Source organism: Phoenix dactylifera, chromosome 11, assembly GCF_051530095.1.
Source record: "Phoenix dactylifera cultivar Ajwa chromosome 11, Ajwa_hap1_PhDact_Kaust_v1.1, whole genome shotgun sequence".
Classification (NCBI taxonomy): Eukaryota; Viridiplantae; Streptophyta; class Magnoliopsida; order Arecales; family Arecaceae; genus Phoenix; species Phoenix dactylifera.
Genome location: NC_143200.1, coordinates 2264820 through 2278062, shown reverse-complemented (window position 1 = coordinate 2278062; position 13243 = coordinate 2264820). Strand labels below are relative to the sequence as shown.

The following is a 13243-nucleotide window of genomic DNA, read 5'->3' as shown; positions in this document are numbered from 1 at the left end:
GGCAATAGCGACAATGATGATGGTGGAGGGGCATGAGTGGTTTGATTTTTAGAAATTTTGGAAACCAAATTTTAGAGTTGTACAAATTTTTAGAAACTAAGAAAAAGTTTTCAAAAAAACTAAAAATAGAAATTAGATCAACAAACACCATTCTTATGTCAATTTCTTTATTTTTTAAGAAAAATTGACACAAAAAATTGCGACCATGCGAAATAGAATATTGAATATATCAAATTACACCAAAATATTCACCGACTCATCAAGGTGTGCAAATCTATTCCTACACATCTATATCTAGAGGTCCTAGACCAAACTTCACCCGAAATTGCCATACTATAAAACATGCTAACTTGAAACCAAGAGGGGCAAATTTGAATATATATATATATATATATATATATATATATATATATATATATATATATATATATATATATATATATATATATATATATATATATATATATATATATATATATATATATATATATATATATATGCTCTTATGCAGGTGGACTAGATTGGACTTCAATTCACATGAAACCTTTTAAAAATAATTAATCATTGCCTTTAATAATAATTTTTCCAAAATACTTGTTTTTAAAACTTTATGTAATTAGCTGGGCTCTGGGTCTCATGTGTCTGACCATCTCTATGTTTTAATATCGACATAGTAACATATGGTAGATTCCATGTTGGACAACTAGATCCTTATTTGTATCTGAATCCAATAAACCACTATGCCCCTTATCAAGGATATCAATGCTATTCCTATATTAGTGAAATACCACATGCAGATTGATGTCCAAGGTGGCATCTGTACAAAACTTTTTCTATTCCTTGCTTTATTTTCACTCCTTCTATGAAAGCTATAAACTTTGCTTCCAAAAGCTCAAAAACTTTTACAAACAATCTTCAAAAACAAAAAGGTTTCATCACACATGTTGTTGGATCGAGTTCATGTTTTCATGTGACTTAGAAGCAAACATATTGAACTTTATTTCACATATGCTTTCTATGGAGCGATCATAATCGACGGACTGGATTCAAAATTTTTCTCACACCCTATCATGCATTTTAACACATTAGCACTACTCATGCCGTCCAGTTGCATCCTCTTGATGCATAATAGATAGAAAACTTACAAAATACTTGATTCTTGCGGATGTCTTGCATGTTATATATATCATTATCAGTGGCTTGGATCAACATTTTAGAATGCCATCGGTCGATCTTGCACCAATATATTTAGGATTCAAAGCGGAGACTAGCCTACTTCTTTCCCGATTATATTATCAAAATGAAGGGGGAAAGAGTTGGTGTAGTATTCTCAAAAAATCTACCTGAAAACACGCGCGTACTAAAGATATCAAGAGTGAATGTAGTAGGCTGAAGTATAGAGCTATACCTTGAGTACTAGAGAAGTATAGTATTATTCATATGGATATACAGTAGATAAGCCAGAGATTTATTCTATATATAAAGATGCCAAGCCATGGCATCCATCATCACAGAACTATAGATAGATGATGCTCTCAAGCTGCCTTGATGTATGGTCTCATATATACTCCTTGCGCCTGATGCACTCTCCTCCTTGCATGCCCATGTCGCCTGCGTAGGTTGTCTCAGAGATTTCATAGGTCTCCTCTTCAGACCACTCCTTGTTCCTTGGCCGGCCGAAGATTCCGTGGCGTGGCTTCTCCTCTTCCTCATGGACCTCCTTGTGCTTGATCACAGTGTGAAGCTGAGGGGAGTGAGGCCCTTCAGTCATGCTTGTCTTCTCCATTTTCGACTCGTAGGTGCAGCTCATGTTGGACACTGTCTACCTGGAGTTTTAGAAGAGCTGAGGCTGGTCTGGTTTCTGAGCTCCTTGGCTCCTCCTTTTTATAGACCAAGCCTTATGATATTTATTCCTTGAAGATAAGAAGTGCATCTGTACCAAAAAAAAAAGAAAAAAAGATAAGAAGCGCATCTAATCCTCTAACTTCTGTCTGCGTCAGGCGGCTAGTGTTATTGCATGAATTTGAACCTTGATGCAGTAGCTTTGGGTGGTATTGGAAGCACCCACTGATGCTAATGTCGGTTTCTAGAACAATATATAAATAAATTTATCTCATCCTGTGCGGCCCAAATAAAACAAGGATGCTAATGCTTGCTTCGCTCTTTGCACTCTGCACCACTTGCTTCTCTCATGGGGGAAAAGATTTTTTTTGCCTTTCTAGAGCCCGTAAACTCAAAGATATACTCGACAATAATTATATTACTTTGTGATCCCATACCTCATCATATGCAAACAATTTCTCCACCGTTTGGAATTGCTCTGGAAAAAGTTAGTTTAAAATGTTTGTAATCACCATCAGATGGTTGAATAGGTTCGATATTTCCCAAGAAGAAAAAGAGAGAAGTTTGAAATTTACATAGGGGCAGAATATGAGCACCATAGCTGAGTTGCATTCACTTTACTAGTACAGTGCTCCTCTCCAAGTTCACATAGGCCTGTGTCCATTGGAGTCCATCCTATTCCTTGATCATTTCCTAGCTTACAAACCAGTGCTGCGTTACAGCATGGGCAACATGGTTTTCTGAGATCAACAATGTTTGAATGTCTTGCTGCTGCTATCTTTGTACCGTTCTTCTGTGCTTGGAAACCTGAATTGATCATACCATTCTTCATCGACCCACAGGTAGAGGCACTTGTCATCGTTATATATCATATGCTGACATCAGAAGGTAAACATTCTTGTAAGGTTTATGAACCATAGAGACAACCCAAGCTCCTAGAAACTATATGAAGTAGATTTAGAAGACTAAAAGAATGCATCAGTTTGTGAATGCTGGAACCGGCAGGGGAGGGGGCAAGGGCCATGGCCATCCTGAGAAATTAAATGTTCTTGGGATTTCCAAATAGTTCCAGTGCAGCCTCCTTGCCCCTTTAAATTTTAGGACCCACCTCCTATCTTCATTGCTCGCTTTCTTATTCTCATTCCTCAATGATCTAGACCACCAGTTCTTCATTCGCATACTTCATATGAAAGAATTCTAATCCTTGTCTTATCAAATTCGAATACCATCAATATCAATCAGCTTAGTTAACCACACCACAAATATATATTCCCTTCTTTTTCTCTCTTTTCATCGAATTTTTTGAAATTCCCCTCTCTAGGTCGCAAGGTCGATTCTCCATTTATCTTTCACGTTACATCTCTAAAAGAGATTCCTCAAACAAGCCTCCTTCAATCAAAAACCTAACATCTAATGGTTGCATGGAATGCATTTGGCAGCAATGTTAGCAATGCTGATTGCAGTGATAGTGGAGATGATTGTGGTTGGCGAGAGGATAGTGGTTGATAGGTGGTGACAGAGGCAATAGCAACAAAGATGATGGTGGAGGATCATGAGTGGTTTGATTTTTAGAAATTTTGGAAACAAAATTTTAAACTTGCATAAATTTTTAGAAACTAAGAAAAAGTTTTCAAAAAAACTAAAAAAAGAAAATAGATTATCAAACACCATTCCCGTGGCAATTTCTTTAGTTTTTAAGGAAAATTGAAAACAGAAAATTGCAACCATGCAAAATAGAATATTGAATATGTCAAATTACACCAAAATATTCACCGACTCATCAAATTGTGCAAATCTATTCCTACACATCTATACCTAGAGGTCCTAGACCAAACTTCATCTAAAATTGCCATTCTATAAAACATGCTAACTTGAAACCAAGAGGGGCAAATTCGAATATATATATATATATATATATATATATGCGCGCGTGAGAGAGCTTATGGTGGTGGATTGGATTGGATTTCAATGCACATGAAACCTTTTGAAAATAATTTACCATTGTTCTTAATAATATTTTTTTTCCAAAATAATTATTTTTAAAACTTTAAGTAATTAGCTGGGTTGTGGGTCTCATATGTCTGACCATCTCTATGTTTTAATATTAACATTGTAACATATGGTTGATTTCATGTTGGACAACTAGACCCTTATTTGTATCTGAATCCAATAAACCACTATGCCTCTTATCAAGGGTATCATTATTAATACATGGATTTTGTCACAAAATTGTAGTAAGGTATTCTATTATTTCAAGTTAAGGGACCACTTATAAGCTATTTCAACCAAGTTCGCATCTCTATCCTTGACAATGATTTTTAAAGTGGATTGTTAATATTGATTATTCAATATAACAACACAGCCAATTCTTAATGCGAGGTCATGACCATCTTGGTGGAGGAGGAACTCCATACAATCACTATACATTCAATAAGTCTTATAGGTGCAATATGCAACCTCACTTATAGCTACGAACATCTTTTGAGCACTCAAGACTCCAATCTTCTTTATGGTAAACACTTTGACCACTTCGGAAATGTGCATATATCAAAGGATCTAGGTTGTATCTTTCACGTGAAAGAATGATCCAAAGCACACCAAACTCTTTTTTTTTTCATCCACCTGCACAGATCTTAAAGTGGCCGTTGCACAATCCAATGGTTGACCTCGTGGAAAAAAAAGATGAATCATTCTTTCCCACGGAAGATACAACCCGAACCCAATATTAGAATAGCAAAAAGCTGATATTTAAGGCTGCTATTATATCACCATACACTTGGATCCCCTTCCAACCTCACACAAATCAATTCCCATACGTTAGAGAGCAGAAAGCGGAAAATAAAGCAAGAAGAGCACCCATAGAAACGAGCTTAATTCCCCCCACGTCAACGCGAGGTTGCCATTGGCGCGACTTCAGGGCACCAACGTCGTCAAGTGACCATGAAAGACGAGCAAGTCACTCATCAACGGAAGATATCTCGAAACAAATAGGCTCGACGGAAGACAGCCATGGCTCTAATATTAATTCTGGAAGAATCGGTGGAAGAAAGAGTGGCGAGCTGAGAAGAAAGCAAGAGATCTATATATAGAGGCAGTAGAGTAATCCGCTTTTGGCATGGGGAACGTTAGTTTGCTTTGCACGAATCCGCATGGCATTGATGCAGGGTCTCTCTCTGCGCTGCAGCACCGGCACGTCCGCAGGAGAGAGGGAGAGAGAAGGTGGTGGGAACCGAGGGATCTGAAAGGATGGCCTCAGGGGAGGGCAAAGTTTGTGCCTTCTTTGGGCTAAGCCTTCTTCCAAAGGTTCTCTGAGTTGGTTGCTTCTTTGCCACTGCACCTCTTTGGTGTAGATCTTAGTGAATTGCTTATATACGTGAACTTATGTTGTGTTTGATCACTGGCATTGTCTGCTTTAATCAAGAAGGAGAATCAGCCAACACTTGCGGCGATATGTGGCAAGATCTGGGCCAAAAATGATCCTATGTTCTCGTTTTATCTTGAAAAATGTTCGAAAGAACGTCTTAAAATAGGGGTGCAACTGGGAGCACGTTATGCTTCAAGCCTGAAGTTAAAAACCATAATGATAGGTAGTAGTTACAGCTTCATTAAAACAGCTTCGGAAATTTCTTCTGAAATATGTTAGAATTTCTGAGTTCTCAGAAAGGAACTTGAAGTAACAAAACCGAGAAAGTTCCAGCTTTAGAAAATCTGAAGAAAAACGGGAACTGCAACATTTTGCAACCGTCCCTAAAATCTCAGCTTTTTTTTTTTTTCCCCAGGAAACAGAGTTGCAGGTCCTATTTGGCTATTCCTACATGCAGATTGATGTCCGAGGTAGCATCTGCACAAAACTTTTACTATTCCTTGATTTTATTTTCACTCTTTTTATGAAAGCTATAAACTTTGCTTCCAAAAGCTCAAAAACTTTTATAAACAATCTTCAAAAACAAAAAGGTTTCATCATACATGTTGTTGGATCGAGTTCATTTTTTCATATGACTTAGAAGCGCTCAAACATATTGAACTTTATTTGACATATGCTTTCTATGGAGCGATCATAATCGATGGACTGGATTCAAAATTTTTCTCACACCCTATCATGCATTTTAACACATTAGCACTACTCATGCCGTCCATTTGCATCCTCTTGATGCATAATAGATAGATAACTTACAAAATACTTGATTCTTGCGGATGTCTTACATGTTATATATATCATTATCAGTGGCTTGGATCAACATTTTAGAATGCCATTGGTCGATCTTGCACCAATATATTTAGGATTCAAAGCGGAGACTAGCCTACTTCTTTCCCGATTATATTATCAAAATGAAGGGGGAAAGAGTTGGTGTAGTATTCTCAAAAAATTTACCTGAAAACACGCGCGTACTAAAGATATCAAGAGTGAATGTAGTAGGCTAAAGTATAGAGCTATAGCTTGAGTACTAGAGAAGTATAGTATTATTCATATGGATATACAGCAGATAAGCCCGAGATTTATTCTATATATAAAGATGCCAAGCCATGGCATCCATCACCACAGAACTATATATAGATGATAGTCTCATATATACACCTTGCGCCTGATGCGCTCTCCCCCTTTCATGCCCATGTCGCCTGCGTAGGTGGTCTCAGACATTTCATAGGTCTCCTCTTCAGACCACTCCTCGTGCCTCGGCCGGCCAAAGATTCCAGGGCGTGACTCGTCCTCTTCCATATGGACCTCCTTGTGCTTGATCACAGTGTGAAGCTGAGGGAAGTGAGGCCCTTTAGTCATGTCTGTCTTCTTCTCCATTTTCGACGCGTAGGTGCAGTAGTCATCCTCCGAGGAAAACCTTTCCTGGTAGCAGCTCATGTCGGACACTGTCTACCTGGAGTTTTAGAAGAGCTGAGGCTGGTCTGGTTTCTGATCTCCTTGGCTCCTCCTTTTTATAGACCAAGCATTATGATATTTATTCCTTGAAGATAAGAAGTGCATCTAATCCTCTAGCTTCTGTCTGCGTCAGGCGGCTGGTATTATTGCAGGAATTTGAACCTTGATGCAGTAGCATTGGGTGGTGCTGGATCAAATATTTTCATCCTCAAAAAGTTATCTTTTCCATATTCGCCAGACCACAGGGGAAGCACCTACTGATGCTATGTTGGTTTCTAGAACACTCAGATTGCTCTCTTTTTTTTTCGGGTATCTAGAATACTAAATTCACTTTTCTTTTCGTATTATAAAAAATATATATAATAAAAACAAAGCCGATTTGAATTTGAATTGGTGCCCTACAATAATCAGGTTCGTCTGGCTTGTGGGGGTTCGACCTCTATACCCCTGGCTAACTAATTATGCGGTCCAAATAAAACAAGAATGCCAATTGCTTGCTTCGCTCTTTGCACTCTGCTCCACTCGTTTCCCTCGCAGTGAAAAAATCTTTTTTTGCTTTTCTAGAACTTGTAAACTCAAGACATACTCCACAATAATCATATTACTTTGTGATCCGAGACCTCATCAAATGCAAACAATTTCTCCTGAAAAAAGTTAGTTTAAAATGTTTGTAATCACCATCAAGTGGTTCAATAGGTTCAATATTTCCCCTAGAAGAAAAAAAAGAAAAAGAGAGAGGAGTTTGAAATTTACATAGGAGCGGAAGAATATGAGTACCATAGCTGAGTTGCATTCACTTTACTAGTACAGTACTCTCCAAGTTTACATAGGGTGTCCATTGGAGTCCATCCTATTCCTTGATCATTTCCTAGCTTACAAACCAGTGCTGCGTTACAGCATGGGCAACATGGTTTTCTGAGATCAACAATGTTTGAATGTCTTGCTGCTGCTATCTTTGTACCATTCTTCTGTGCTTGGAAACCTCATGAATTGATCATACCATTCTTCATCGACCCACAAGTAGAGGCACTTGTCATCGTTATATATCATATGCTGACATCAGAAGGTAAACATTCTTGTAAGGTTTATGAACCATAGAGACAACCCAAGCTCCTAGAAACTATATGAAGTAGATTTAGAAGACTAAAAGAATGCATCAGTTTGTGAATGCTGGAACCGGCAGGGGAGGGGGCAAGGGCCATGGCCATCCTGGGAAATTAAATGTTCTTGGGATTTCCTGATAGTTCCAGTGCAGCCTCCTTGCCCCTTTAAATTTTAGGACCCACCTCCTATCTTCATTGCTCGCTTTCTTATTCTCATTCCTCAATGATCTAGACCACCAGTTCTTCATTCACATACTTCATATGAAAGAATTCTAATCCTTGTCTTATCAAATTCGAATACCATCAATATCAATCAGCTTAGTTAACCACACCACAAATATATATTCCCTTCTTTTTCTCTCTTTTCATCGAATTTTTTGAAATTCCCCTCTCTAAGTCGCATACCTCGATTCGCAATTTATCTTTCACATTACATCTATAAAAGCAGATTCCTCAAGCAAGCCGCCTTCAATCTAACTTTCCGTCTCCTTTTGATTTTCCTTTAACGAGGCTCATGTTGATGTTGAGAAGCACTAGACTTTCTCCATGTCATGCATGGTCTCATGATTTGGAAGGCACGAAAAGCATCGATTAGCCTTTGCAGAGCATGAAGTGCTAATTTGCTGTAGAGAGACGCTAATCTTAAGCCAGACCGAGCTTTGGAGAACAACAACAGATATTAGAGAGTAATGTGTAGAATAATATGAGATGCATACCTGGTACCTTGAGCTCCTTTTTATAGATGCAGAGTTTTTGTCCCATTAGGGTTGGACTCTTCAGAGTTCTAAGTCAAATGAAAAACTATCTGCTGGTTTTTCTTATCTAAATCAACCTAGAAAGAAACTGAGTCATATTGAAATAGGTTTCGCTCGGTGCTATGCATCATCCTAAGGTTGGTAGATTGGATTTTTTGTGCTCTTTTTAATGTACATGAAGCTCTTCGAACATATCTTGAGTCTAAAGTCCTAATAAATACTTGCATAACATTGGAGGCGTGGATCATGTAAGAATTTAAGATATGATGGTTTCCAAATCAGGTCATGTTAAACGTCCGCCCAAACCTGGCTTGATTCTCTGAAATATATGTCTAGGCCCAGAGCCGACCCCATCGTTAACTCAAACCCTTCCAACCTCAATTTTTTGAGCCAAGGGCTAAAACTCTGATTCAGGTCATATCAGGTTAGGTTGGGTTAACCCAATTTTGAGTCAGGTTGATCTTCTTCAGACGAGGTCCAGCCTTGGCTCTGGCAGAAACCTACCCAACCCAGTCCAAGTTTGGGTTGGGCTTAGCTTGGGTTTCTACCTGCCTGCCCAATTTCTACTCCTAGTGTCTACTACTTTATATTGGTGGAATATATTTTTACTTTCTTATATGCACCAAGTTTTCATGTCCATTTATTAACGAAAAAGTAATAATAAATGACAACAAATTAATCATCAACTCCAGAATATTATTTTTCCAAAAAAAATAGAATAAGGAGAAAAAGGAAAAGATCAACACTTTTGAGGTGCTTAACCTCCTTCAAAAGATATTTTTGTTTCTTATTACCAAAGATAAGTTGCAGATCAGTTAAATAAAGAACTATGGAACCATCTAAACAAGAAAACAGAGATGTGATACCCCTACATTATTGCATCCAAATATATGGATTGACTATTCAATCTAAATCTCATAATTATAAGATACTGAAAAAAAAAAGTCTAATAAAAAGAATACATGCAGCGGTGGCATCCTATTCCACCTTAAACAACCGCCGTCCTCGAGCTTATCTAAAACTTCAATTGTCTTCATGTGGTAGTCATCATCTGCAAGATCTGCTTCTTCTAACGATGCCAATTGTGATTTGCATTGCCGTCTATAGTTAACTTGCATCACAATTGTAATAGATATATTTCTCTGTCTTCCACACATCTCCACAAATATTGGAATTCAAATATTTCCAGACTTTAGGATGATTGTTGCCGGGGGTTGTCAATTGTTTGATACCTCGGTACACGAGACAGAGTGGAGAGCGGCCCGGTCTGAACTGTGTTATGTGTAGCATACTTTGCACACCACGATGGTCCTTTTGGAGGGCGATTCCGCGACGATTATTGAGTGGATTCTACGGGCATCGGGGGGGTTGGTGACTACCATCCGCTGCTGAGAGATATCCGGGCTATGGTTCGTGATGGGTTGGCCACTCAAGCTAAGCATATTTTCCGAGAGGCCAATGAGACTGCAGATTGAGTGGCTTCTTTTGTAGCCCACCGCTCGGATGTACACTTATGGGTGGGCGAGGCAAAGTTGCCTAGTGCTTTTCGAGATATATTGCTTTTTGACCTTCTTGATTGTATCCGTACACATTTGGTATAATACTTCCGTTTCAGCCAAAAAAAAAAAAATTGAGATTGCTACAAGTAGCTTCCATTTTTAAAAGCTAATTTGCATAGCCTCCTACTAAGACATGTCAAGGAAGATACTTGTGGGAAGCATTTTTTGCAACCAAATTATCATCTTTGAGATCTGAATTAGAACAATTAGTCATTAACTTAGAACAATTAATCATTAAAAAAAAAAAGAAAAAGAAAAGGGTTCCCAACTTTTTCTCTTTTTTTTTTCGTTTTTGTTTTGCTGGAACAAGATTGAAACTTGCCGGAACAAGATTCTGCTTTAAGAAGCTCCAACTAATTAAAATGTAGCTTTGAGGAACTCGCTCTGTGAAAAAAAATAATTCTGACTGGACAAGCACCTCATAGTTTAAAATTCAAATCACAGAGCTTCAGTTCAGAACACTATGGTTGATTACTTGATTTAAATACGAAAGACAAAAGACAGCATCAGAGAGTGACTTTATTAATACCACAGAGAACGTTACATGCTACAAATTTAGCGTGTCTACTCACATAATTCAATTTCATAGAAGGATCGATAATTCTATTCAGTTAGAAACAAGTTAGTATGTCCAAGAGATAAAACATAAAGCACTGGTTAAGAATAGAAAATCACTAGAGACACACAAGGACTTGAGAGATGAACTACTTCCCTCAAAACTAACCTTATTCACATAAAGGCCATGAATTATTCAAAACAAGAGAAGCTAACACATGACAGGTATGGGACATACTAGTATCATAGAATGCACTATGTTACATAAGAGACATTTACAATCACAAGGCGTGACACATGCACGAACCTATCCATTCATATCAGCAACAGAGGCTTGGTATTGCATGAAGCTTGGAACGGATGAAGCTCGACTCATTTTTATGAGAAGCAACTATATCTCTTTTTCATATCATCAGAGTACTTAAAATTCTTGTGTCTCATTACCACTTGATAACCAAGATAAGCATAGGTCCTAACCAACCTGGCCACTTCAGTAGCAGAGAGAATCTAAATCAGTTCGCCAATTTAAATTTGTAAAAGATCAACTCAATCTAGTGGTTTTAGATAAATTTCAGTAGAATTAAGATATTCTGCATGGACTTGGGGAAGAATTCTTAGGCAATCCACATAACAAAGATGAAAGAGCTCTCTCTTGTCTACCATCAATTCTCCTCATATAGAAGACTGATTATTCCAAGAGCAAGTATAGCCAAAAAACTAATGTCTGTAAGTTCACATATAGCCATGCTTTGATTGGCATCCTTCAATTGCCAAGGAAACAGGCTTTCATCCAATCTATTCAGGAAAGTAACAAACTGTACTAACTTCTCCAGTAGTCCATGGAATGGAAAAGGTATCTAGATGTTAATCAATGCAGACCATAGCTCACACTTACTTAACAACATCAGAATGCTTGCTTCCACATTTTTATTCCACATTAGCCACATCCATAGCTGCTAAATATTGACAAATATTAATGAATTATGAAGGATGAGAAACGAGCATCTCCATAGCTGCTAAAGTAGTGGTTGAATGCATAATAGTTGCATTTATGTTTCTTTGTGAACCCATGTACTGTGTAAAATAGATGCATTTATGCCAACCCTTCTTTGTGAAAGTGGCAGGCTAATAATTTACAGCAGGGTTCACAAAGAAACAGAAGAATACCAATTGCACAAAGAACAAATCCAAACCATAATAGTTGCCCGCTTGTTTCTTTGTGAACTCATTTACTGTGTATTATTAGCCTGTCATTGAAAAGTTGGAAATCCAAAACTTTTGCAATCAGCATCACTGCCAACTCGGACCAAAAGAGGGCGGAAAAAGAGAATCCATTTTCTCTGCTGAACATCAGGCAACGACAAATGTTCTTCTAGTATAGAGTTAGAAAGAATATAGATTTTTGCTCCTAACGTGTACTTAACCCAGGTAAAATTCCATTTTACATCGTTCTCTAGAATCTCAATGTCAAGGACACGAGCAAGTTCTTTGCCTTTAGGCAACAGCAGATGAACATATTCAATCATCATCCGACTCATTGGTGATCAAGAAAAGACTACAGATGTTCTTCCAATCCAGAGATCTAGAATCAGCAGCATAAGTATAATAGGAGGTTTTAAGACGACAAATCCTCAAGATTGAACAGGAGCAAGGCAGACTGACACATAATCAGGAGCATTTGTAGAGGTTGTAAGCAGAGAGTATGAACAGCATTAGCTTGTCTCCAACCTATGCTGTTTATATGATTCCAACAACATTCATCATCAGACAAAGGAACATCTGAAGGGATCTCTTTTGCCTTGGACAAGGAGGAGGACAACACAAGAAAAGAAAATTCTCCTGTGGAAGAAGATTTTGAAACTGTCTCCTGGTAATACTCATACTGCTGCTGAAATTTCCCCAAAGCTTCTGCCTTCAAAAATATTTGTTGGTGAGCCATGATACTGTAAGTATTTATTGTTAGTGATGCATGTCACATGTGAAAAAAGATGCAGCATTTCAGATTCATTCTTCTTAAGCCTCTTCAACCTTAGTATTGGATACAAGTAGAGGCATTCTACAAAAGTCACTCAGAGTAGTTCTAGTACTTCAGGATGCCACTAGGAATGTGAAACATAGCTGACCAGAATGTTTGGAAACTAAATAGAACAGTCCCTTTTAACTCAAATCTACCCACAAAAAATTGATGATCTCCCTCCAACAACATTTCAACTTGAAGCTAAATTTTATGCTCACAAGATATGACTATATGCTGAGGGAGTCTTTCATATATGCTGATACAAGGGATTACACATGGAGAGATGAGCAAATAATGAGGGTGGACAGCATCGGCAAATGAGAGGATTGAATGGAGGGTTGGAAATTCATGAGCTGAGATAGAAAGGTATTACAATAACTAAAGATCTCATTGTTGCAGAATATAGAAGATTGTTAAGGAAGGGGAAGATGTTGGTAAAAGAAAGAATAACATAATAAATGATTAAAAATGACAAAAGTAATCTCTGTTTAGGGTTGATAGATTACCAGGAAACCTCCAGTTAAGTGATGCTGGCTTAA

At 37.8% G+C, this 13243-nt stretch overlaps 2 long non-coding RNA genes across 3 annotated transcripts; both read right to left on the bottom strand.

Moving 5' to 3' along the window:
- Positions 1-1414: 1414 nt before the first annotated feature.
- LOC149751589 (uncharacterized) lies at positions 1415-3398 on the bottom strand. 2 transcript variants are annotated; one of them, XR_016397913.1, is made up of 3 exons: positions 2418-3398; positions 2280-2320; positions 1415-1933 (listed from the first exon to the last, which is right to left on the bottom strand). It is a non-coding gene; the product is annotated as an uncharacterized LOC149751589 (long non-coding RNA). The 2 variants fall into 2 exon arrangements; XR_016397912.1 differs by having other exon boundaries at positions 2280-3398.
- A 2882-nt stretch (positions 3399-6280) lies between these two features.
- On the bottom strand, positions 6281-8552 carry LOC148700553 (uncharacterized). Its single transcript, XR_015970987.2, has 2 exons — positions 7469-8552; positions 6281-7359 (listed from the first exon to the last, which is right to left on the bottom strand). It is a non-coding gene; the product is annotated as an uncharacterized LOC148700553 (long non-coding RNA).
- Between the last annotated feature and the right edge of the window lie 4691 nt (positions 8553-13243).